A 27,015-nucleotide genomic window follows, 5' to 3' on the forward strand; every position below is an offset into this window, starting at 1 on the left:
GAGATTCTTCACATCTTCCTTTTTTTTTTTCCTAGTACTTGGCTGCTAATTTCATGTTTTATTAAGGATTTCTTGTAGTCCTAAGACTTAACTTAGGGTTCTCACTGATCCCCACTCCCCATTAGCAGTCAGTCTCAAGGGAGTGTAAAAATTTTCATTTAAAAGAAAAACAAAGCTTAGAAAAAGTATTCTTTGCCTCTGACTGGTCCCTCCCCACTCCGAAGATGTTTCAGTGGCCCCTGGTGGTACCCTTCCATTTGGAACAAGGATTTGAAATCTGGCAAAGGAACCACACCTCTCTGTCAGGGATGCTTTTTTTTCCTTTCACCTACACATTCAGGTATGAAGACTGGGATGTGGCAGCAACTCTCTCCATCCCCTGGAATTTCCACTATGAAGTGTCCTAACTATAAAAGGAGGGAGGAAATGAGGTTTTACCTTTCCCCGGTTCTCTGACATAAGTATTTTTTAAGTGAGTAAAGAAAAGCCAAGGCCCTGACTCATCTCACCTTTGGCATGGTTTGGGATCAAGGGATTATGTGTTTTCACCTTTTTATCATTTTCATACTGGTAGGAACAATGCAGTCCAGTATCAGTGACTAATAATGCAGTGTTGGGAAAAAATGCTCATTTTCGATTGAACAGACATGTTAATCTCATCGGGATGTAAATGAAAGGTGCTCCTGATGCATTCCATCTCTTGACATTTCCATTTCAACCTGTCCTTCAGGGATGTTCACCTCCAAGAAATGCATTAAGGGAAATCAGAGCATATAAGGATGAAGCAGGATAGTAAGCAATGTTGATACTGGATATTCAAAGTCAAAAATACAAGAATGTCATTTTAATTGAGCTGCAGAAGGTACAGCTCCTTTCTAATTTCCTGTACAAAGTAATGCAAATATACGGAAACTTAGAATCCAAAAATAATTTCAGTTAGCGCTTGTATTATCTGTTAGAACAAACAATAATTAAATGGATGTCATTGTAAGTAATATTCAACTTGAAATCTGTTTTCTAACCAGAATAATTATCTTTATTTTATTTGAATAAACAAGAGCCAGGCAGAGAGTTTCAGACTATGTAGAATAGTTTAAATCAACATTAGAAGAATATTATTCAAAACAGCTCCTCATATCCCTTTACAGTAAGTAACATAAAAGAGACCAAGGAGACACAGTGTATTAAATTTCTCTAACAATAAGATCTCATTTCCAAAAATAGAATATGCATGAAACAGTCTTCTTTTATGTACAGTCCATATAATGCAAGCATCAAGGATTAATCACTCCACATAAGAGATGCTGTGATCATACATTACTTTTGTCCAGGATCCATATTCCAGTGTCCCCTTTTGATTTGAGCTTTTGAAGATAATGATCCTTCAAGCTATATTCATGAACATGTTCCATCAAGGCTGGATGACTGTTTATTTGAATAAAGGTTGCAGGTTTTCTGTCAGCTACCTCACATCTTGTATATTCATTGTATAAAGGTGATGCATAAGTATCAGAACAGCAGTGCATTTTAGATTCTGGAGGAAAAGAAACACTTTGTCTCGACAACAAAAGAAGAATTTAGCTCAGCTCACCAGAAAGACCATTGCTTTTGATATTTTCATTTCCTTTATTACACATGATACATGATTCCTTTTCTATAACTAGGAACTCACAACAGGACAAAAGATGTTATATTCCTCATTTATTCTACATTTTGAGAAGTCATTTAAAAACTCTTTGTACACATTGACATTTTTCAAAAATAAAGAAACCAAATTAATCAAAAATAATGTTGTAATTTTTTAAAGCTTTTTTCTACTTTTACTCAAATTTCAAATTACACTACTCCCCACTCTCAGGTCAAAATCATTCCTGCACATACACATATTCATTGCTAGTTGTTTTGTTTTGTTTTATTTCACCACTACTTTCCTATGTTAAACAAAATGGACAACAAGAAAGCATTGATATAAATGTACAAAGAAGATACTTCCTATGGGGTATTGAAGAGGTGGGAAGTTCATAGTCTTCATACAAATATATAAAATATTTGAATATTTCTCCACTCATTGGAATCCATGCAGTTTCACTTGTCAGACCTGTGCAACAAATACAAGACCAGAAATTAATCATTATCAGTGCACCCACGGGTATTTTCAGATCATGCAGAAAAGCTGTGAGGGGCAGGACACTCCCCACACCTGCAATTTTTCCTGTGCTGACATCACTTGTTTACAGCCAAGCTCAGGGAATACAAGTCTTTGTGATCCACTAGCTTTTCCCACTTACTCTCCAGACCTCTGTCTGATGAAGCTTCATGTTTCTGTCAAGACTTCAGGCCTTTAAAGCCTTGAGTTTTGCCCTTGGTTCAGGGTGCTGGGGCTCTGCCCCACCCCGCTGCCCATCTCAGCCCCAGCCACCCAGCAGGGTGTGGGAGCTCCAGCCCTGCACAGACCCTGAGTGGGACCCAGCCCCAGGAAAGCCCTGCCACTGCTTCAGCAGGCACAGAAGGCAAATCCTGCCACATGGCCATGTTGCAGGGTGTAGGGATGCATCAATTCATAAAAATCAAAATGGTATTTAATTTTACCATTAAATACTACTTATGGATATGTACATATTTTTGTCTGTGGATTTTTAATGTTTTTTTAAACTGCTTTGGTTATCATCTTCTCTTGTCTTTTCTGTTCTGGCCATTAGAGTCCTCAGTTTGGTGAGATTCCATCCAAATTGAATAGTCCTGGGGAATTTTCAACCTCTCTTCTTTTGGTAGCGTATATCTTCCTGTAACAACTTTTGTCACAGCTCCACTTCTCCCCTGTTTCTGCTTTAATTCTCATGACTGACCAGCACTGAGGACAATATTCTAGACATAGTAGCAAAGTATTTTCTGTGTTCTTTTCATAAATCCCACTGATTTATCTATTTACCTAAAGCAAGGTTGGGAGGGGCACTTAGCTTCTGACTGGGAAGTGATGAGCAATTTCCTTTGACCTGTCCTCAGTGACTCTTTCCTGCATAGTTTGAAACCCAGCTTAGGGCCTATTTCTGTTCCCTCTGAAGTTTAGAAATACCATGGTTGCTATTGATATCAGTAGTTCCAGACAGCGCAATATTGAAAACCTGAAAACAAGTTTTGCAATTAACTTTCAGAAGGTCAAGACACTTTCTCAGCATATATGTTCAATCAACTAAGATGTAAGTATTTGAGGTGGAGAAATATATCTACTTTTGGTAAGTTTTATTGAACTCATGAACCTTTAACAAATGCTTAGAAAACAGAGAAAAAGTCACAGGACAGAACAAAAAATGACCACCTTCTGCATCTCACAATGTGTTACACGAAGGGAGTTTTTGCTCCTGAACACGTGCAGGCTGTGCACATTTGAGCAAACAGTGGAGGGACATTCAAAAGGCTGTGATTGCTCAGCTTTCAGAAGAAACTCTTCCCTTGAGAAGAGAGGTGCTATTAAGAGAAACCCTGGATGGCTTATACTGACTGCTTGAAAGTGGTGACAACCTTTAAATAAGGTGGTCAAATGTTAATTAATTTGTCTTGAAAGAAAGTGAGAGGGTGTCATTGCCCACAGTGAACCAGCCATAACACCACATGTAGTGCTACCAACACTCTCTGTGGCCATTAGCAAACAAACCATGTAGCCATCTCATAGCTGGGCTCAGTAAGGCAATGACCTGCTCTGTTTCAGCTGAAATTTCCTTCCAGTCAGGTAATTTTAGGTATTTCTCTTTCTGATCTCACAAACAAAATCCAGCTTTAGGGGTGTGTTTGATGGCTCCCTGGGACACACATGTACATGTAATCCTTTCCTATATAATTACCTCCTGCCTACACAAGCTCTCCATGTGCTTCAGCATTCAGGATTATTCTCCTTTCTCTTTCAAACTCTTCTGTGCCTGTTCCTGAGTATCACAGGGTGGCTGTTTTCAAGTGGTATGTGAATAAAACATTGCTGCCTATGACTGAACTCGAGGGCTCAAGTCTGGGATCAGGAGAAAGAGTGTGCAGGGCACAGCAGACAACTCTGAGCACAGTGTGGTCCTCAGCATCACAAGTGTTTTCTGATCCTTCTGCTGCAAGAGGCCAGTGACAGGTTCTGCCTTCAAACACATCGTGGGCAGACTGTGGCATGATGGGCAGCTGTAATTTTTTTAATAATTTTTTTACCTTTCTAGCAGATTCAGCATCTTAGATTTAAGGTTGCCTTTTCTGCAGGTGTCACCCTGGAGGAGACATCTGCCATGCATGGGAGCTCCATGCTTATCTTCTTTAAGTAGTTTAGCCTTTCCTTATTTCCTGAGTTCCTAATGACAACCATCCTGTGCTTGGCACATCAAGCCCCCAGGGATCATGGTAATACAAAGAAGATGGATACAAAGCCCTTGGGTACAAAAAGGATGGAGACGAACTTTCCTCACTGTGCCAAGTGACAAGAAAGGAGACAAGAGGCACAAATTGAAATGCAGGGAATTTCATTAAATAAGAAATCAAACTTCTTTTACCATCAGGGTGGTGAAACACTAGTTCAAGTTGCCCAGGAAGGTTGTGGAGACTCCATTCTTGGAGGTATTCGAACCCTGACTGGACATGGTCATGAGCAATGACCTGAGCAATGGCGTCAGCAGGACATTTGACTGGATTTTTTTTTTTTCTCAGGTGGTCTTGAGGCTCAGGCAGTCTGTAAGCCTGGCAGAGGCTTTGCTTGTCCCAGGGGAAGCTGTCCTCTACTCATGAGGGCTAAGGTGGATTCATGGGCCGTGTGCAAGGTCCCTCTTGCCCTAGCCTGGTTGTGGAGCCATCAGTGAGTTTACAAACTAAAACAGCAAGGTGTTATAAACAATATTACTGTGTTGCTAATAAGACAAGTAATCTGGCTGATGGGATTGCTTTTGGTCACATGCTCCATTTTTTCAAATACTTCTTTGTCTTTTCTTTGTTTCTTCATAGTTCCCATGCCTTTGATCTTCAGCTCCCATTGAAATCAATATAAATATCCCTGAATACCTTCATGACCCCAGGGCTGGAATGTCCAAACTGGCATTGTATCCCATCCAGCCAAGCAAGCACCTCCCTTCTTTCCTCCTTCCATGACACAGGCTTCTGACTAGGCAATGGAACAAAAGACCTGCTGTGTCCAGTTCTTTCAGTCTGGGACAGAACTGGGACACAGCAGCTCTAACCAAAGGAAACCCAGCCTTCTAGGAGACCATGTGCCTACAAGAGTAGCTAGTTAGGCGGAGGAGAAATAAAACCCAAAAACCCAGGAACCCTGCCACTTGCCATTCAAAAGAAGCAAAAATCAAATTGCCACAAAGATAAATCTTTCCTTAGGTCTCAGGTGCTGAGGAAAATCAAGCCCACTTTACTCAAATTTTGTCTAAAGCATGCTGCTTGCAACTGGTGCTATTTTAACTCCTGGGAACTGTACTATCTTTCTCTCAGGTATACTCTCTGCTCTCTGGTTGCTTATAATTACTACCTGAGCTCCCTTTGCAGTCAGTGGACCCTCTATTATCTCCCTGTGATGTTCTAATCCACTCAGACCTCCCACTGGCCAGCTCCAATTTTCCCTGTCCCAGCTCCCAAAGGCACGTTATTTTTAGAGCACAAACTCCTCCAGAGATCAATGGGAGCCTGTAAACTCAAAAATAGGTTGCTTATGGTACATTAATAATCCTCACAGCTATGTTCTCTGGTGATTCTTTCAGCTGCTGCAGGTTATCACCAGACTCCCTCACTGCTCCAATCAACCTTGCACTGAACAACACTCAGCCATTTAAAAAAAGAATATACTTCAGAGCAAATGCTTAAATGTTGTCCTGATTAAGGGTGGACATAAGCACATGCTTAGGAACACTTTGAATCATGGAATTAGAGGGTTTTTCAGCCCTCAAGACCTTCTCCATTCCCTGACTGAGAATCTGCAAGGCTATGATTGCAGTCGGTTGGATGCCAGTGTCAGCTTCTGACATAAAAAAGACTGGATCCTTGAGGTTTCTGACCACAGAAAAAAGCAGTAGCTGTTTTTATATAGGAAATTATTTAATGTATGTGCTGTTAAACACAGATGCAACTTCAAAAAAAATGCAAATAAAGAAATAAATTGCAAAATCTCACAATTTTTTTTCCTTTTTCAAAATTACAGTTTTAATTGCTGCATGTCCCTTTTATTCTCTGAAAACACCCAACTAGTTAATAGCAAGCAGACAAAATATTTATTCTTAAAAAAAACTAGTAATTCCAGTTGTTAGTGTTTTCTGTTCTATGAGAGCATGCTAGGTGAAAGAAGAAGAGACATGAAATCCATCCAGATTTTGGATGTATCTCCATGCACAGAATAAAATTACTACATTTGGTGCTAATATAATACAATGAAAGACCATGCATGAATCACCTGGGCACTAAATAATTTTTTTTTTCTCATTTCAATAGTTCCCAGCCCTATATATTTAGCCCCAAAATTCTGTTAAGGCATCCTCTTTTGTGAGAAGTAACTTTACACAGGAGAAAACAGACATTAGCACTTCAAAGAAGATCAATGATTATAGCAAGTGCACCAAGGTTCAGTAAATGCCTCCCACTCAACAAGCTTCCAAAGTGAAGGACCACATGATGTTTACTCCTCACCAGAACCCATTTATAGATCTCTTACTCACCACTATCTCAGTCATAAATGCAACCCTCAAAAAAAAAGGCAGCAAGGAGCTCTGTATCTGGGAGCAGACAGAGAGTTCAGAGTTGGAGACCTGGCCCTTGTATTCACAACTCTGTTTAGCCAGGCTGTGGATCATGATGTAGGTCATCCACACTCTAAAGATTCCAAACTGGAAGGGTTTATGACATACCATGTGAATTGCACACGGACAACAGGTATGGCTGCTTGAAGAAAATTCTGCACCATTTGGAAAAATTGATAAAAAGGGCTAAAAAATGCCCCTTCAAAAGTGCAAGTGGGAAATGAAGGTAATGACTTCTTATGGAATTAGGAGGCCCAGAAAAGAGTTTTGTTCCCATTATGTCATTTAAAAGACATCTGGCCATTCCCAGCAAACAGCACACTGGGAATGAAAAGGGTATCAGTTACAGTAAGGTAAGAAGGGGACAGAGGTCATGAACGTCTGTTAGTCTGGAGCAGAATTAGCCTAGAATTACAAACACACTGCTCTACAGAGGTAAAAACCTGGGCAAAAGGTAAATCCAGGGACATGTCTCCTTTCATTGCTCTAGTGAGTTGTCAAGGTGAAATAAAGCCAGACTATCTCCTTAGACTCTCTAATTCTCCTACACATCTGGTAAAAGCCTTGACCTTTTGGAGACAGTGACCTGGAGTGCCAGTGGATCTGCTTTTATTCCTCTCCCCTCACTTCCCTTTGATGGGCAGCACTTGCTACAACGAGCTTCCCCATGCAACTTCTTTAATATTTATAACACATCGAGATCACTGTCCACACAGATGTCAGAGGAAGCAGGAGGAAGTCAAATGTGCTCCAGGTTAACATATTAATACTGTGATGGAATGCCAGGGAGATGTTTTAAGTTGCAAAGAGGAGGTTCATCCCTTGACTTCTTTCCAAAGATATCTGGTTGACTAACTGGTAGGAAAGATCCTACCTTAAATTAAACTATGCTTTCCTACATGGTTTTTTAAAAATATTTCAACACATTCGTTGTATTTCTGTCAGGATAATGAGAGCAACTCTCATATAGCTGAGCATATACCATATGTCTTTTAAAATATATTTTCTCTCATTTATATTTCCTGGGTATTGTCCCTGTGAAATATTGGAAAGATAAACATTTATGCTTTTTTTTTTTTTAATTAGTTTTAACTCCTTTTTTTCCCCCTTAACCTACAGTCAATAAAAATATGTCAGAAAGCAGTTGAAAATGGAAATGTAGGTTGCACATACACCTACATGCAGGGTTTTGAAACAAAAAGAGAAAGGTCAGAATTTTTATTCTTTCAGTTTTTCTGACAAAGAATGCTAGGCAAAAAATATTTTCCACCAAAACGCAAAAAAGAATCTTTTTAAGAACAAACTCTGCTATCCTCACTATGAAGAAATTATTGAAAGCCATAAGTTCCTTTTGACATAGATATGTTCTTTCTCTAATTTGCTTCTCAGTTCAGGCACTGTGACATGGGGAGTGAAGGACAGTTTGGACCCTTTCACTGTTTGCAGCTCAGTAGTGCACACACAAAGCAGCTGCAGCCAAGTGCTGTGTAACAGCAGGTCTACTCAGACACAATAGACCCTTTTATTTAAGTCAGGGAAAGTCAGGTGGAAACATTCCTCCTGCTATACTGTTATCAAAATTTCTTGTTACCTGCACCGACACAAAGCTTTGATACCAAAGGAACTTGCAAAAGAGACACAATTTTACTCAATGGTTCTGAAATGACAGCTGTCAAATGGAAGTCTTTCAGACCAACATGAATTCTAAATTTTTGTTCTCTGAAAGACCTAATGTCCAAAAAGATATGATACTAGTCATTTTTTATTCTTTTTTTTTATGTAAGTGCAACCCAGATGCTGATGATCCACATGTCTGTGGTCCAAGATGTTGCAATAAATTGCAGTTTCAAAAGTGAACCCTCATCTCAGATATCAGCATTTCTAGTGAAAAACAAACAAATATCCCTACCTTTGGACTAGCACTAATTCCAAACTTTGGGGATTTGTAGTGTGTTACAAACACTACAACCTCTAGAGCATGGAAATATATTCTGAACTTCCACATCTCTTTAGATTTACCACTTATAATTTTACTTTTTTGGGGGCATTTCTTGGCTGAGATCAGAAAGCTGCCTAAAATGTTATGCTGGGCTGCCAGTTCTCATTTACATGAAGTAGAACCCTAATGAGCATGGGGTTTTTTAGCTAATGGATTCACTGCAAATGCTGATATAAATACGTTGTCTATAAAGATAAAAACCAACAGTTTTTTTTAAGCTGGCAAAGCATATCTTGGAGTTTATCATATCTGAGTAGTTCATAAAGAGACAATTTTAAAGGACCGATTATGCGGAGCACTTTGAAATGGTATTGCAAAGAAAACCCCATATAAATTCTGGTGTTCTCTGGTATTGGTATTATTACTACTTCTGCAATGACTTTTTCTGGAGCTACCCTTCACATTTTTTCTCCATACTGTACAGGTTTTAAAGCACAGTGGCTGTAACAGATGCTTACCCCGCATAAAATTCAAGTTTTCATTTTAATTTTCTGCTTTTCATTAACATTTTCACTACAAATTCTTATAACTTGAAGTGTCTCCCCTATAAAAAGATTTGGCAGACCCATCTTCAGTTGCTTTGGGACAGTATGAGACCATTTGTGATTCATAATGGCTAGCAAAGATTAAGCAGCATATACCATATGCTGTGATTAAAGTTGTTGATAAGGAGCTGCAGTGGCTCTTTTTACCTCTGTTAATGAGAACTATGCTGCAGCACTTTCTACCTTTTAAATTAATGTCTTCTGAAGGATAAAAAAACCCCAAAACTTTTCCTTTCTAGCACTTAAGTAAGCTCTGCCAACTCCATGCAGGTGTCTGCCTATAATTATTATACTGTGCAATTATTTATCAACATAGGGAAAATTGTTCTCTGAGTTTATGTTTAGTGGTTCTCATTCACCTATACAATCTCTGCGTTAAAAAGCATTTGTTTCCTGTGTAGGCATCACTCAAGAGCTTGGTCACAGCTGTCAGGTATCATCCTGAACATATTAGCAAGTACACCCAAATAGTCTGTTAATGAAGCCAAATGACTTAAAGACCTTAAGCAGCAAAAAGTTTATGTCGGTGAGATTAGAGAGGGATTTCTTGGACGGTTTAGTTGTATTTCATTTTCATTCCCCATAACAGCAGACAGTGACACTTCAGTAATTACTATTGTAGCAAATTCATCAGTAAGGAAGCCAAAGCCTAATGGCTGATCCTGCAAAGTGTTTATTACCTCCTTTGAGGTGCAACAAATCCTATTGATTTCTCCAATGATAACCAAAACCACTCAACTGCTTGCAGGCACAGGGTGGAAAACAGCCAGTAGCAATGCACCTGGGTGGTGGCATAGCATAGAAAAGAAAAGAGGTTGCTAGGAGCCCTTATGGACTGGTAATTGTGATGTCTACAAGACAAACATCTACGCAGAAGGGACCAGGAAAAGCACTAATACAAATAAAATAATGATTGGTAACATATTCTGTACAGAAAAACAGACAAACAAAAAACCCAAAATAAACTATAACAATATTAAAAGAGGAAGTCAAAAAAAGCTGTGACATTTAAAACAATGGGACATCTTTCTTGTACTGAGAGTAGTGATGCAACATGAGATTCACCCTCTGAGAGTTAATTGCCTGACTGGGGTTCCTCAGCCAGGGCATATCTCTGAAAACAAAATTTCCAGCTAGGAGAAAATGTATATGGTGGTGAGTGCTCTTGCTGCAGAGGCTCCCTACAGTCAGCACTTGGCAGGCCACCACAGAGATGATGCGGGGAAAATATCTCAGAGGTTGTCTGCAGCTAAAATACAAAGGCGAGAACATGATTACTGGTACTGAACCCTGTAACCTGGATCAAACATGGTCAAATTATTGTTCAGCTAAAACATGTAATTCCTGGATTGTTTCGAAAGAGACTTGGGAGTGTGGGGGCCACAGCCTTTGGGCTGGATCATGAGGGAGCCCACCAGAAACATTACAGCTCCAAAAAGCCAGACCTTCTCTCACATCCCATGTAGGACAGCACGATCAGGGGGAACAAAGCCATTTTGCACCTCTCAAGCCCTCTCTGCCTGCTCCCGTGGCAGGCCCACTGTCTCCCGCAGTGCCTTGGCCAGGCACTCAGCACAGAGAGACCCAAGAGCAGAAGCTGTGCCTGCCACAGGAGCAGGACGCTTGGTGAGGCATCTCCCAGCCTTGTAAACCCTCCAGCTGCTTGGGCATGAAATTCTGTAATGGTCCTAATGGCTTGTGTCTGCACCAGACACACAGCATCAAGGTTTGAACAACAAGCTGCTGAACAACAACTGTTGCAAGTACTTAGAAATATTATTTGGGGTGGACAGAAAGCTGGAAATCTAACAAATCAAAGCTTCCTGAGAAAAGTGGTTTAGTTTAAAAATTTGGATTCATTCTCAGGAAACTGAAGATCCCCAGATATTCTGTGCTTTTCTGGGAAAACTCAGGCCACCCTGTTTTTCTAGAAAAAATCTTTGATTTGGGGAGGCTGAAATTTGGAGGAAGATGATGTTATTTTTACTGACATTTTTATGGTAGGGTAAAGACTCTTCCAGGTGAATCCTTTCAGCAGTCTTACTGTAGTCCCTCAAACAGTGTAATAAAAGCCACTGTAGGGATGGGCTATCACCCTCAAGGTTGTGCTGCCTCATGCCATATGAACTCTAAAATGCACAGCTGTCCCACATAATTAAATTATGAACAATGATTTTCAATTTGTTTTGCACAAAAGAGGTTCTGGAGGAAGGCACTGGCCTTGGACTTCTTTTACGCTGGCTCTTTATTTGTGCTGACTCTCCAATCAAATATTAAAGCTTTACCCGAAATTATGTATGAAACAGTCTCAGAAATCCAAATGCAGCCTATCACACAACAAAATGCTGCTGCTGGAAAGGTTCTATGATTTCACACCTGAATGCTCATGTCTTTTGCTATTGTCACGCTGGCTGCCATTTAAAACTCCTGATAAGCTGGCATTTTCTCCAGAGACACACGCCCAGTGCTAGGCAACACTGCTTCATGTCTGCATGGTTTTCACATACAGAGAAGGGTTTGAATATTGTTTGTCTTTTTTAAATTCAAAAATGTTAAGAAAAAGGTTAAGAATTTTTTTTTGCCAGAGATGGTAGAGCTGCAGGGACAAAGATTGGAAAGTGAAATATTTGGCATGCTGCTGATTCCTGAGTCCATCACTAACAGGATTTCTAAAGTGCCACTGATCTTTGTTTACAGCTGACTTTTGTGGAGTCAATGGCTTTTTCTTTCTCCAAAAATTGAGGAATTCAATGATAAAAGGCACATATTAAAATATTATTGAGTTGATAAATGACTCATGTAAGCATCAGTTAATCAGTGAAGACTGAACATGAAGCCTAATAGTGGCTATTCATATTCAAATATTAAGATATCGACACCAAGTTTTCTTTCTCCTATACTTTAAGTGAGGTAGGCTACTTCAGAGACTTACTGATATGCAGAAAAGATGATTCAGCATTGCTGTGCTTGTTTTGTACCCACGCATAATTTTGTAGCTGTGAGATGGTATGAGGAAAATTGTTATGAATCATAAAATTCAGGCAACACAATATAAGGCAGACTGTACAGTATGTTAATTCATGTGCAATGATAAACACATAAACACTCACCCTTACCTTCCATACTGCCTGATTTTTCACTTCCTATCAGACTTTAATATTGTCTGAAGATTTTTATTTCATTACCCATAAGAATTCACATATTGTCTAGGATCCTAGCTCTGCCACTGATTTTTTTATTGCAAATACTTTCTATTTTTATGCAACTTTAATGGTCGAGAAGAAAGGTCTAAGCACTGGGGGTTGACTGGTTAGACTTTCAAAAGCTATGTGTTCAAACTTTGGCAAGGCAGACTGTTGTCTTATGTTAGTCCCTGAAAAATGGGCACATTTAATGTTGATTTTAGAAATTACTATGTTAAAAAAGTTTCATAAAACAAAGTCTGTTCATGTGTATCCTGAACGTAATTGATTTTTGGGGTTGTTTGTATATGCTTACTTTGGGATTTAAATTATATATATATTTATATCATGAAAGTTTATGAATTTCAAGTTCCAGGGCAATGAAAATAGAAGCAAACAGTATCTTGGTGCACTCCAAACATGCCCTTTCTTCCTTCAGTGAAGCAAAAGGTGAAATGACAAGAGAATTATCAGGTTGGATAATTACTGGAGAAAAAACCAGTTTGCTTGATTTGTTGCTTGAGAGTTGGCATGGGCTGAGGTTGCTGAAATTTATTTAAAATGCAATGAATTTTTGTACCTTAGAGTATGCCAAGAGTCAAAATGGTCCAACATTTTTCTGATGGAACATTACTCCACTGGGAAAGTTTTGTGCTTTGAAAATAAAACTTTTTATGGAAACATTTGGCTTTCAGCAATTCTCCTGATGCAACATGGAACACTGAGCATGACTGATCTGGCCAGTTTTGTATCCCAGCAGCTGCCCAAGAGACTGGTGCTGCTCCTTGACTTTGGGGGCTTCCAAGGGTCAGCAATCTCAAGTCTGATAGACTCAAAACCCCTAATCCCTGCTCAACACTCCTAACATTCAGAAACTGCTGGACACAGCTTCCCAAATCAGCGGAGAAATATCCTGGATTTTGCAATTGTAAATAGTATGGTTTAACCCCAGCTATTCCTGCTCCCTTGTGGTTCAACTGAGGGCAGGGCCTAAATCTGCAGTATAGCATAAACTTGGCATTCCCAAACTGGTTCCACAGCCTCTGCCTCATCTCAGCCTCTGGTCGCATTGATTTGCACCTTTATCCAGGTGTGTGATGACAAACACTTTAATGCTGCCCTTCAAGATTCATTTTGACAAATACAAGCTCTAAAAATGAGCTGCATACCCAGTTTCCCCCAGACTCAAAGACTGACCTGTAGGAAGTGAAAAATTATTTTTCTGAATGGGTCAGAAGCTAAGCCCCATGTAGATGCTAAGCAGTACTCACACATATAACAATAATGATAACAAATATAATAAAACCCTATTTGGCCCATAGTGATTTCTAGTACACAATAAGACACAATTCATGGCATGAAAATTCGAGACAAATGGAAGGATAAGCAAAAGACAGCTCAGTTATATTGGGTATAATAATCAGCAGACTTGCAGTAGGAGCTGCTTGACTGCTGACACACAGCAACGACTATTATTTTTATGCAGCAGGCTTCCTGAGCCCTCCCAGGGCAGTGTTTTGAAAGCATTTAGCTGATTAAACACGCAAGCCCCTAGGAGTGAAGCACTTAGCATTTCTTTGGGAAGCTGAGGAGATACCTAATTGCAGGTTTACAGAGCTCAAAGTACTTTAGAAGCTTGCCCTCTAGTTTCCCTGAAGAGTTACTGCCACGACGCAGTATTTACTGATGTATTTTGACTGGGATTTATCTCGCTGTAACAGTTCCCCCCCTCCCCCCCCTTTTTTTTTTCCTCCAAAAAAATAAAATAGAATTAAAAAAACCCAAACCCCCCATCCTACCAACAATCAACAGTGTAAATAAATTAGATTCACCATTAACCCTTTGGGCAATGTTCTGTACTAAATCATTTTATCAATAGAGTTGACAAAACCACAATTCATTTGGAAATCAGTGCTTGGGAAAAAATGGTCTTTATTAACAGCAAACCCAGAAGCATGAGAAGACAAAAGACTGTCAGAAAAGAGTCTTTTGCATTTTTAGCACTTCAGATTGCTGAAGCAGCTGAAGGACACACTGTTCCTTTACATAACTATTGAGGAGAGGCTGGGGAAAGTAAAACAACCACATTTCTGTGGTAGCCAGGGAAACATAGAAGGGCAGCAGCACAACCTACCTTCTTCTGCTATTGGAATTAAAGGGAAAAAAAGGCAGCAGTGTAACCTCTACAGACCCTTTTTGAACAGAGCAGAGAGCTGCTGACCCTTGACCTGCCACCCTGGGGAGGAGGGATCATCCTGCAGATGATCCCCTGCCGCTGCCTGATGTGCTCCCCACTTTAAAACTAAACTGCAATTAAAGCTACAAAGAGAATTCACTTCAGAAATGTCCTAGAGCTGAACACTAGTGAGGGCTTTGCCAGGATCTGTGTTTGTTTGGAAACCTCAGGAAAGGAACATAGCTCTGCTGTAATTTCATCTCTTTCAGGACTTTTCATGGGCACTTGGACAATTTGAGGCTCTGTGAGAGCAGCACACGCTGTTGTGTGTTGCTCTGCTGCTGAAAGAGAAGATGTGCCCAGAGACCCCAGCCAGCTGGAGTGACATTCAGTGGTCCTTGCTGGGCTCTGAAGGCAGGGGAAGCTACTTCTTCTCAACCGTGAGGCTGATGTGGGGCCAGGTGGCTCCTCAGTACAGTTCCACTGCAGGAACAAGGATGGGCAGCATGGGGGTGTTGGGGCTGGGGCCAGCCAAGTGCTGCTGAACCTGAAGCAATCCCTATCCCTAAGCTCTCTAAGACTCATTTCTTTTCTCTCAATGCATTAGCAGCAAGCTCTGTGATCTTGAAGACACTAAGAAGTTCCTCTCCAAGAAAGAAAATAGAAATCTCAGCTATCTCTATTTGGGCAGCAATGTCCAATTTATTCATTATGAATTCTGCCCCTTCAGCCCAGTCTGTACTGGAAATAACCCACATTTGACTCTCTGTGCTAGTTACAGCTTCTAAAAATGCTACTTTCTCCTGGTCATATGGCTTCTTCTCACAGAATTCATAATGTATGAATGAGTGTTGTTCCATATAAATATAGTGTACATCTGATAGGCCTACAGATAATATCACAGCACAACGGAATGTGGTACTAATCATCCACCTGTTTTCTTTCAATAGAACTCTGGCATGTGCAATAAAAAAGAGGGCCTGAAACAATGCTCACATCCCTGCAAATATACTCAGAGATGAGACAGAAGTTGACTGTGGTTTTATATTCAGTACATTTAAATTGAGACTTAGTGGTCTCTGTGCATTTTGCAAATACTTTTCCTGAAATTCTTTGCACTTTGTATGAAGCAAAATAAATTGAAAAATATAGCAAATGGAAGGAAAAGGAAAGGGTGGTAAGAAAATCATTGCCAACTCAAAACCCAACATAGTTTTTCCGTAACCCACATTCTCTGCAGCCTCTTCTGCACATTTAAGTCTCATCCTAGGTTTTATGGATTCTTTACCATGGAAAAGTGAGAGCTCTTAATCAGCTTGGAAATTTGACAGCCGTCTTGCACCTAACCCAGAGGATCTCCTCAGAGATAGAGAAGCATGAAGCCAAGACATCACGAACAGGCTGTTAATTTAACTTGGCATGTTACTGACTGCATTAGAAAACTGTGTATTCTGACATCTGGTCCATGCAGGATATGCTCAATTCTTTACATTATCTCACTTCTTCAAAGCTACTGCAGGTACTGGGGCAGTTTGTCTCTGCCTTTAGACAAGTAGCTTAGTGTTTGACACATAGATCTACAGTACGTGTGTAGTTTTTTCACATCAGTAACCAGTATATATATACATATACATATATATATGTGTGTGTGTGTGTATATGTATATGCCCACACATATATGCTGTGTTTATAGGATTTTGTCATTTATTAGGGTTTGAAAGCTAACCCCATCTTTTGCCAAGGAATATATGGGTTTCTTCAAAGCATAAATGAAAGTGTTACAACATGTTGCCTGTCCTGATAATACTTGATTTGCAATCTGTGACAAGTGAGCATTTAGAAATGAGTTATTAGGATTGACTGGAAGACATATGGGAGAACTAAAGTTTCTCACGGCACCATGTTTCAAAACAGAAAATTGTTTTTTGACTAAACAAATTGAAAAGGAAGAAAATATGTTTCCACAGAGAAATAGAAGGAAAAGCTGAGAGGAATCACCTGCTGTTAAAAAACAGGCACCAGAGACCAATTATACTTTGGTTTTGAATTTGCATGGCCATGATCTACAGTTTCTGTGGAAAAGATTTCTTTTGTTCAACTCAGCAGAAAGGCTCCTCGCAGAATGTGTGCAGCAGCTCCTGCTGGAGCACAGCTGTACCAGCACAGCTGCTGGATCTGACTGTAGAGACAGAGCCCCATTCATAGTTAGCAGTGAGCAATATGCAGTGTGAAGGTTCAGATTTGGAGTGTGATTCTGAGATGCACTTAAGTGATTTATGAGCATAGTTCTCACTGAATGGCCTCGAGATTGAGCTCCTTACCACTGGAGGACAGTCCCAGCAATTTGGGTCCCTCAGGTGCAAATGGGATGCAGGTACTTAAACCCAAAATTGTGTCCTGAAAACCATGAACCAGCTACACTGTAACTTCAAACTGTGCTCATGCCCATTGCCCATCTAAAATGACCGGAGTTTAAATAACCCTGCTCATCTGAGTACCAGGGAGATGAGTAAACCTGAGCAGCACCCAGAAGCTTGGTGGGTTTCCACAGCAATTGTCCTCCTCAGCACCTACAAAATTGCATCAGACTATACAAAAAAACAGCAGCAGCCAACCTGGTTTCTTTCAAATCACAGATTGAGGAGACTGTTGCTACACAAATTAGCCTTTAGACATGGTACACAGCAATCCACAAGCTAAGGCACATGGAAGCAAATTTCCCTACTGCCAGTTGAGCTCCACATTGCTAAGCTGCCATCAGACTGACTTGTCTACAGATTAATTTTAATTCATTTCTGCACAGCAGCTGAGCTTTAGCTTGAAGTCTAGAAAGAGCCCCCCTGCCAAGGTAGTCTGCAGTCTCCAGGGAAGCAAGAACTGTGGGGTTTAATCCTTTTGAGGCAAAGAAGGACCTGACCTGGTTTATTCATGCTTCCTGGCTGTGTATGTGTGTGATAATAACTGAGCCAAGGCAGAAGGGAGGGGCCACCAGCACATCCCTTCTCTTGCGTCTTTGCAATTTTTTCTACTTGCCTTTAAAAAAGTTGGAGCATATCTGGAGGAGACAGTTCATACCGTTTATCCAGGGTGATGGGAAATGTCTCCTGGCTTTACTGAGGACATTGCTGAAGCCCCAGGGGAAAAAGTCTGATTGTTTTCAATTTTTTTTCTGTTAGCTGTGTCTAAACAGCTTTCCACACAAGCTTCACCATGCTGCTTGCAGAAGAGTCTCAAGGGTTCATAACAGCACATGCAAAACCTCTTGTTGAGATGGCAGAAGTGTGGGTTTCTGCAGGGCAGAAAGTTTCTGAAGGGACCTGTGCGGTCAGAGGCACTGAGGACTGTGGGTGAGACAGGACTCTCTACCTCCATTTTCCTCTCTCTGTAACCTTGTGCATCTCTTTGCAGCCAATTTCCTGTTGGGAGGAAGCAGGACTTATCCCTGAGCGATGCTCGAGCATCCTGTCAGGGGAAGACAATGCCAGCCTTCATCCATCCCTTGGGGTACAGCAATTGAGGCAGAGGGCAGTGCCATAGTGTGGGCCAACTCTCCTCCACTCCTGCCTGCCTGCCCTCAGGGTTTGAGGCACAACAGCTCCCCCTTTTAGTGACGAAGCCGGCAAGTCAGTGTTTCCAGAAGCTGGAGCTGAGACAGCTGCTCCCTCTGGTAGATCATGCAAGAGGATCACCCCCATGGCAAAGAGCACTAGGAGACACAGAGGTGAAAGGTCTCACTGGGGCAGATCAGAACACAGCAGTGCAATGTGTTGTTCTGCCATCCTTGATGGCTTTCTGGAGCTGCCTGCATCATTCTGCCCAACATGGATCTGTGGTCCACATGCTGTTAATAAAATTCCAGACACTGTGGAGGATGTGAAGGAATGCTCCATTGGCTCAAGGTACTCTACTGCCATGGCACATGATTTTCATACCATAGGCTTGTCTTGATGAAAATGGCTAAGATGCCAAAAATCTCACTGCAGATGGAGCCTCAGGGACTTGACTTTGCTGAAGGTTGGTTCATTTTTAGCTCAAAAATGAGGCTTTTGACCCCAGGTCAGCACAAGCTTCTCCGAGGGCCAGCCTCCACTCATCTCTGTGGTGTCTGTGAAAGCAAGGCATTGCAGAAGTTGGAGCTGATCACCCTATTGGTCATCCTCAGGTTTTTTTAATTTCAACCAAACTGCAGATAACTTCACACTTGGACATGGCCCAGAAAGCTACTGTATATCAACAGAGTGGTGTTCTGTGGCCTGGTTTAACACGGGTTTGCCAGGTTCTTATTTTCTACACATGTAAGGCAGAACACAAATACGGTTTGTGACAGACTTTGAAGCATTCACAACGTCAGCAGTGGCTTGGGTGTTGTCTGCTAATGTGTTAAACTGTAGTAATTGGGACAGACAACATCTAGCTGCAGAATTAATTCGCCCCAGAGTAATTATTTATATATAGGATAGCATATCAATTCTGTTCCAGAATAAAAATTTTAGAAGCATATAAAAAGCAGAAAAAGGTGCAGTAGTACATTATTTTTTTAATTTTTTAATGAAGGGCTTAAACTAAAAAAAGGGTACATATGTGATATGCCTATCTGGACTCACTTTACTTTCAGCAAAATGGACTGAAAAATTGAAAATATGCCTTGTCTTCACAGAGAGAGCTCTTCTTTTCTTGAGAACTAAAAGAGAGAATTCTTTTTCAAAAATAAATGCTTCCCTTCAAAGCCTGAAGAGACAGATCAATTCAAATCTTTTCAGACAAAACCACAAAACCAAGGAAATTGAGAAATTCAAAATTAAAAGGTTTGAGATCCTTCATTAAGTATTTAATGGAGGTCTGAGATCCTTCATTAATTTCAGCAGAGGACATACTCTACTCCATCTTTAACAATCTTTGGGAAGGATACTGCACTCAAGTGCAGAATGATTTATAAACACAGAAAAACTGAAGGTGTTCTTTTTCCCATATTCTGCCTATTTCAGCTCAAATATTTGGTTTCAAGTCTTTGGGTATACATCTTCTTCCATTTCAGTACATACTTTGTGTTGGTTTCATCTTCTGTATAAAGGCAGCACGTTTCAAAGCTTTGAAACAAGAGTACCCAGTTATTGTCATCATCCTTCCCTCAGAACAGGAGCAGTTCGGCTTTGGGGGAAGCTTTTTGTTCTTTGACGTTTCCTCGGTAAAAGCAATTTGAGCAGCCCTGCTCTCCCTTTGTGCAGAGCGGCGTTCCTGCCGCCGGGGCTGCGGGCACGGCGCCGCTCCTGCCGGGGCTCCCTGGCCCGGCCAGCGCCCTCTCCTTCCCCGAGTGCATCCACGGCCACTGCCATTATCGGCTCCGAGATTGCTTTCTGTGCCCTGAAAGGCTCTGCAAATTCACCTAGGAGTACCAGCAATTTTAAGACAAGGTGCGCTCCAAGGCAATAAATGAGAACAAAGACCCAGGAAGAGCTGAAAGCTGAAGGACTCAATTTATTTATTTTATCCATTGAATGACTGAATTATTAAATTGAAAGCAATGCTACTTCAACTTTACCAAGGTGGGGGAGTAAGTTCTGAGCACCAAGGCTGAGGGCTGTATTCTGCTTTTATGGAACCCATGTCTGTATGTGAACCACAGTCAATTGCAGTCAGAAGCAAATACAGCCCTACTGTTACAACCAGTAAATGTCAAAACAGAAAAACAGGCATTATTCTTGTTCCCAACTTGAAGTAAAGGTTAGTTCAGCTGAGTCTCCTTTCAGCTAGCTACAACCCTCAGCAAATCAAATTTGAAAAAAGAAATTATGACCGACACGGAGGGTAAAACGAATACATATTTCTGCAAGAAAATGCTCATTTATGCTGTGTCCTTTGTTCACATGGAAAAACAGTGTATTTGAGACTCCTTTGGCAAATCAAAGGGGAATTAGGAGGTTAAAACAGCAGCAGATAGGGTCAGCGAAACCCAACAACACTGGAAGCTTAGTATTTCCTCAGCGGTGTTGACAATGGGGCAATGGGTCATGGGATCAGTGTCGTGGTGAGCTCTACCTACGTACGATGTTCTACCTAACACGCAGTGAGCTCAAACAGTACAAAATGTTATTCTCTGAAGAAATTTTCAAACAAGTGTGAAACAGAGGTAGCCTTGGCACTAAAAAAGCTACATTTTTCAAAAGAAGACACACCAGGAGCAATTTGGTGGCTAAAGCAGGTGAAGTCCTGAATACAAAACAGGGCTTGGGACACTTGTAGATGGCCTGCTCCTGGAAAGGGGTCACAAGGCTCATGCCACATCGAGCCAGTTCTGCAAGAGATGACAAAGTACAGTAATGCAGTAATTTATGGGGATTTTAGGCACAAGGCTGTGAGAACATAATTAGGTAGTCTTCTATCAAATGAAATGAATAAAAACTGTAAAACAAAATGATGAGGCACTAAATTTAGAAGAAAATTCATTTGATTATCACATCAGAGCTGAGATATTTCAGATCATACTGTCAGCTTAATTGGCTACAATTTATGTAGATTTGATAAAACTATCTGAGCTGTTACTAACGTGGGAAGTCACACTTCATGTATTCCAAAGCAGTTAGCCTTTTCACTCTGATGTAGCACTTGAAAACCTTGTGCTGAACACATTTTGAACCGTATAAGGTGGGAATTAGTGGGATAGTTTATTATTTTGTGTTTCTGATGATTTCTGTCATTACAGTGTCTGATTGCTCCAGGCATACTTAACACTGGCAGGACAGTTCCCAGGAACAGAGAAACAGCATTGCTCTCATCTCACTCATACCTCTCTAACAGTGATCAGTATGATCCTGCTCCTTCTCTCCAGTTCCTAATGCCCACAGTTCCCTGGTTACAACTAATTCTGCATGGATTTACATGCATATGACCTGGGATAGGTATCTTTCAAGTTACAGCATCTTCTCCTAAGTACTTGCACCTGTTCACAAAGCAAATAACTGAAGTTTTAGGAATTCCTGATATCCTGTTCTAAGATTTCCAAGAGGAGTACATCCCATCTCTTGTTAGATGCTGTAGTTCATGGGCTGACTCTTAACACATCTGGCAGAGATAAGCAAGAAAAAGCCTGTTGGCTGTATTCCTTCTTCACACTTCACTGATCCCTCAACATCTGGTATCTTCAGGAGGCCTCTTGCCTTTCTGAGCTCATTTTGAGGGATGTCACCCCAGAAACTGCATCTCACTCAGGCAACTGAGTGTAAAGTTCATTTTTTATGAAAATCTGTCAAGAACAGCACCAATGAAAAGAGAGGGGTTATTTTATAAAAGAGTCTAGCAAACACTCAGGACTAAGTAATCAACAGAATAACGACAGAGAAGCAGTTATTAAATAGCAGTGACCCTTGAAAATTTTTGGCTTTCAAACAAAATTCTTGGACCTTTCTTCCAGAAATGGTTCTCACTTGAGAACAGAGCAGAGATTTGTGGGCCCACATTGCTAGCATTGGGACTATTTTGTTACTTTAAGGGCATTCATGTTTTAAAGGGAGAAGGTCAATGAAGATATTTCTCCTGCCTATGCGTAGAGGCCTGTTCTTCTCCACATGTCCACAAACTCTCTTGTGTATGGTGTAGATAGAGTAACACGCTCATCTTCTAAAAATTAGGAGACTTCTTCAAGTTATTAATTTGTGCTTGTTTCTTCCAGTAATAATAATAATAAAAAGAGGTCTGCTTGAATATGCAGTCTGGAAATAAAAGATTTTTTTTTTCCATAGTTTTTGTTTTGAAAAAATACAATCATCTGTTCTTGTAGTTTGCTTTGAAGCAAAATGTTTTCTGATTCTTCAGTGGTTTTTTTTAAGTTATTAGTCGGTTTTCAAAACCACAAAGCATAATCTTTTCCTAACTAGTTTATGTAGAAGCATTTTGGTTTATAAGAATATGCCCTGTTGTTTACTTGGCAAAATTAACCTCCTAACACATACCTCAAGCTTTCTTAGACCTCTAGAAAGCAGACTGTCTCCCGTCTGTTCTCCCTCCTCTCTTCCACAATTCAGCCTGAGAATGAGAAGGAAATCTCTCCTTGGCTTGCAAAGGACTGGAGTGTTGGAGTTGGTCACAGCATTGTGTCAGGGGCAGCAACTCAATTCAGGACAGGCAGCTGCAGGCCACGTTTGAGAAAATTGTGCTGATTTGGCTGAGGCGGAGTTAATTTTCTTCACAGTGGCTGGTATGGGGCTAAATTTTGGATTTATGCTGAACACAGGGCTGATAAAACAGAGATGTTTTTGTTATTGCTGAGCAGTTCTTATACAGAGCCAAGGCCTTTTCTCCTTTTCCTACAGCCATGCTGGTGAGGAGGCTTGGGGTGTGTGGGAGGTTGGGAGGAGACACAGCTGGGACAGGTGACCCCAGTTGTCCAAAGGGATATCCCAGACAGTATGGCATCATGATCAGTATATAGTAGGGGGAAGAAGGAGGAAGAGGAGATATTTGGAGTGATGGAGTTTGTCTTTCCAAGTCACTGATATGTGCGATGGGGTCCTGGGCTCCTGGAGATGGCTGAAGTCCTTGCCTGCCCTTGGGAAGCTGTGAATTAATTCCTGGTTTTGCTTTGGTTGCTTGCATGACTTTTGCTTTACCTATTAAACTGTTTTTATCTCAACCCATGAGTTTTCTCACTTGTATCCTTCCAATTCTCTTCCGCCCAGCACTGGTGAGGGAGTTCAGTGAGTGCCTGTGGTATCTGGAGGCTGCCTGGGGTTAAACTATGAGAGCTAATTTTTTTTCTGCTGATCACAGAAACTTTGGGAAGCAAAAACAGGAATAAGTTTTGGTGGGTTTTTTTTTGTTTTTGCTTTTGTTTTTGTTTTTGGGGGTGGGGGCTTTTTGTTTTTTTTTTCTCGATGAGGTAACAGGATTGCAAAGGTTCCTCTGATACTAAATGATGTCCTGGACATTCCATTTTTCTCTTTGAAAAGAAATTTGTAGCTCTTCTGTGTTAAAGTCTGAAAGCACATCTTAAGTAGACTCAAAAAGCCTGGAAGGCAGACAGAAAGAACTTTAAATATGCTATTAAAAAATCCTACAAGCCTTCAACTACGTAGTTTCTTAGGACAATTTTTCAAGAAGAAGGGACCTGACAAAATTGATGGCTAGCCATGAAATCCTCGAGTGCTCCTGGTCTGGGAGTTCTGAATCAAGAACAGCAGGATGGTAGGAAACCATATATAGAAGAGGACAAGAAGCACTTTGAAGTTAACACAGGCCACACAATGAGTATGTTGGGGGATGTCCAGTCACTGGGCACCACCAAGAAGAGCCTTGCTCTGTCCTCTTTGCACTCTGCCCTTAGGTACTTCTGCACACTGAGGAGATCCCCCCATAACCCCTCTGACTTTGGCAGGAGGTTGTGCCAAAATTCTTGATGGACATCTTTCTTCTTCACCCTATAGTTCCCACTCCAGGAGATCTTATCTCCTGACCTACCTTGGCATCCTCTGGATGCAGAATTCCCTTCTCTCACACAAGCTTAGGCTGCTGGGGCTCAATCAAATGAATACATCTTCCTAAAACTGCAGTGCTCTTTCAAGAGCTCACAGCATGTCAGAGTTCCTCTACTAGCAAAGCGCTGTTGTGTTTCTGGAGAAAAAAGCAATAACCTTGCTTGTAACTGTACTGCAGTTTAACTGTACCCCTCAGATCCATGAGAGCACAGGAATAAGATGCAAACACTAAACTGTGTGTCAGAACAGGGACACCAGGAGAGGTAAATGGCTGCTGCTAACTAAGGGGCAGCTTAAATACAATATATAGCACTAAACCATAATTAAAGTTTTAGTGGGCAAAGTTATAAGGTACATTTTTAGCATGGGTTAATTGACAAATTTTTCTATGTAAATAATTAATAGCAACACCAAGGAACATCTTGTGTGTGTGGATATAAGACCTTTATTCCCTAAGGGACTTCTGTTAGGGTTTTTCCCCTTTTTTTTCTCTCCCAGTGATGCCAATCTCAGAGGCTGCTCTGCTGGCAAGATTTCTCATTTTATGCAGGGCAGATTTCTCTGCATAATGCAAAGGCTAAGATGCCCTAGGAAGCTTTCGCTAGTTCTTCAGCCTTCAAAATACAGCTCTTTTGCTTCTGTAACCTGACAATGGAACTACCTTCTACAATCAAACCATTCTCCCCAGTAGACCTCCAGGTAAAGACAACAATTTATCTGCAAGTACTGCATCAGATGGTGAGAAACCATCTCATCAACATTGTGATGGGGATCCTGACAATTCCTTTCTCCAAACACAACCATGGTGCTAGGAGTGCTGCCCTAATGTCCATGACAGACTGCTTTGTAACTTCAAGACAGTAATTTTCCCTTTTTGTCTTTTGAGAAGTTCTTCTACTAAGAAAGTCTTCCTCAAGAGGAAAGAACTAGACCGCTTTAGCTGAAGGTTTAGGTCCTCTGAAACCAAAGTCTAGAATTCAGACTCCATGGCCCTTCACCATAAAAAGATTTGTTACATAGCTCTCCACACTTCAGGACTCAAAAAGCAAAGGGATATAGAATGAAGAATGAGCATGAGCTGCAGAAGTAACTGGCTGCAATTATCTGTATTCCCAGGTGAAATGCCAGTTTGTGCTTCATTTTCAAGTACAATCACCATACTAGTTATCACATGAGATATCACACAACAATCCTCAATGAATCTCAGCCACAGCAGGCTCCATTTGTCACAAACTAAATGCTTCCTTACCATTACTTATTCAATAGGGCATATATTTTTAGTGTGTGATATTTTTCTACTATTTTACTTTGCATATGCTTCACTCCTGTGCATGTAGAAATGTCCAGGTGTGAAGGGAGCAGAAAAAAAATATTGTAGATGGAGAAAAGGGAAATGAATCATATCACACATTGTATATTAAAACATCATCTACAGGTGTGGAAGAAAAAAGTCTTTATGACAAAGTAGAGTATGCTAATTAGCTAATTATAGATGATAGACCAGACCCCCATAAGGGATGACTACAGGAATATATTAACTGAGGAGCACTTGATGACCTTCAGTGGATCCAGCTTCATGACATCTCCCTAATTGCATTCCTCCCACAAACTGTTATATTCACAACTATGATCTTAGCATTCTATTCATGTTTCCTAATTTGGCAAAGAGCAAGACCAAAGATATTTAACATAAGTTACTCTAAAGCACAAATTATGTAGGAATGGGTTTGCAAATAATGAACCAACCTACTGCTTTGCAAGTTTCTTATTTTTGCCACTGGGTTTGCATGCTAAACTGAGCAAGAAAACATGGATCAAAATTAAAACAAAATTAATCATGTTAGCTTGCAACTGACTGAAACTAACCATGATATCTGACAATACAGTAGGTAAAGCGGAAATAACTGCTGTGGTTGTAAAAGCTTTGATATTTGTGACATGTAAAGTGTAGTTTTGATATTTTTTATTGTATCATATTATAGGATCACAGAATAATGGAAATTATCCAGAGTATTTGGAGTTATTCTAACTGTTTCAAGTAGGCATTTCCTACAGAGTACCACAAGAAAGAAAAAAATAATATCAAAGGGAAATCCCACAATAGTGAGTGTCTGAGAAGACTATAGTATTGATATAAGAGAGAATAAATTTTCAGACTCTGAAAACCAAAGAACACCCTCATCTATCAGTACACACTCCGCACAGGCATATTCTATTGACCAGTCAGTTCACCACTCTTTTGAGATCATCACATCCAAAGGATGATCTCTAACCCCTTCTTGTAGATGGAGCACAGCATCAGGCAGATGTGAGTGAGAACTTTTAGCAGACTGAGACAATCTTCTCTGATCTTCATGATCAATCATAAAACAGCTCTCTGACAATATCACATTTTATACAAGACTACAGGCCACGACTTAAACACCAGATCTGATGAATGTCCTCTTATAGGGGACAGTCCTTAGATTTAATATCGTTCAAGGTTGCTGGATGTGGCACATGATTAATTTACATCTCAATTTTATGTGGAATTCATGCACATGCTTAGTTCTACACAACATCCAAACTCACAGGCTCCTGTTCTGTACCTGCAACTCCTGTAGAAACTAAATTTTCAGATATGACCTGTGACAGGGCTACCCAAAATCTAGAAATCTGTACCACTGTCAGAACCTGATAACCAATACATCAAAAGAAGGACAAAGACATAAATGACTTCATAATTACCTCACTGCTTTCAAGATGTCCTTCACTGACCTTTCTGTAGAAAACTTTAGAGTGAACATCTGAGCATGCCCTAAATGTTTCTGTCAGATTCTCAGTAAGGTAACTACCAAAAAACTTTTAAATGTTAAAAATAGCAATCATCTGAGCATAAATATGGTGCTAAA

The 27,015-nt window shown here is 40.5% G+C and overlaps 1 protein-coding gene across 2 annotated transcripts in view; it reads right to left on the reverse strand.

Moving 5' to 3' along the window:
- Window positions 1-1,606: 1,606 nt before the first annotated feature.
- Window positions 1,607-27,015, reverse strand: part of SMPX (small muscle protein X-linked) — a 39,990-nt gene continuing 14,581 nt past the window's right edge. For both annotated transcript variants that reach the window (XM_066177511.1, XM_066177512.1), the window contains exon 5: window positions 1,607-2,098. The gene's annotated coding sequence lies outside the window, so the exon portion shown is untranslated. The remainder of the gene's footprint in view (window positions 2,099-27,015) is intronic.

This window comes from Chamaea fasciata, unplaced genomic scaffold, assembly GCF_029207755.1.
Source record: "Chamaea fasciata isolate MVZ Bird 193981 ecotype frontalis unplaced genomic scaffold, bChaFas1.0.hap1 SCAF_2, whole genome shotgun sequence".
In the NCBI taxonomy this organism is placed as follows: Eukaryota; Metazoa; Chordata; class Aves; order Passeriformes; family Sylviidae; genus Chamaea; species Chamaea fasciata.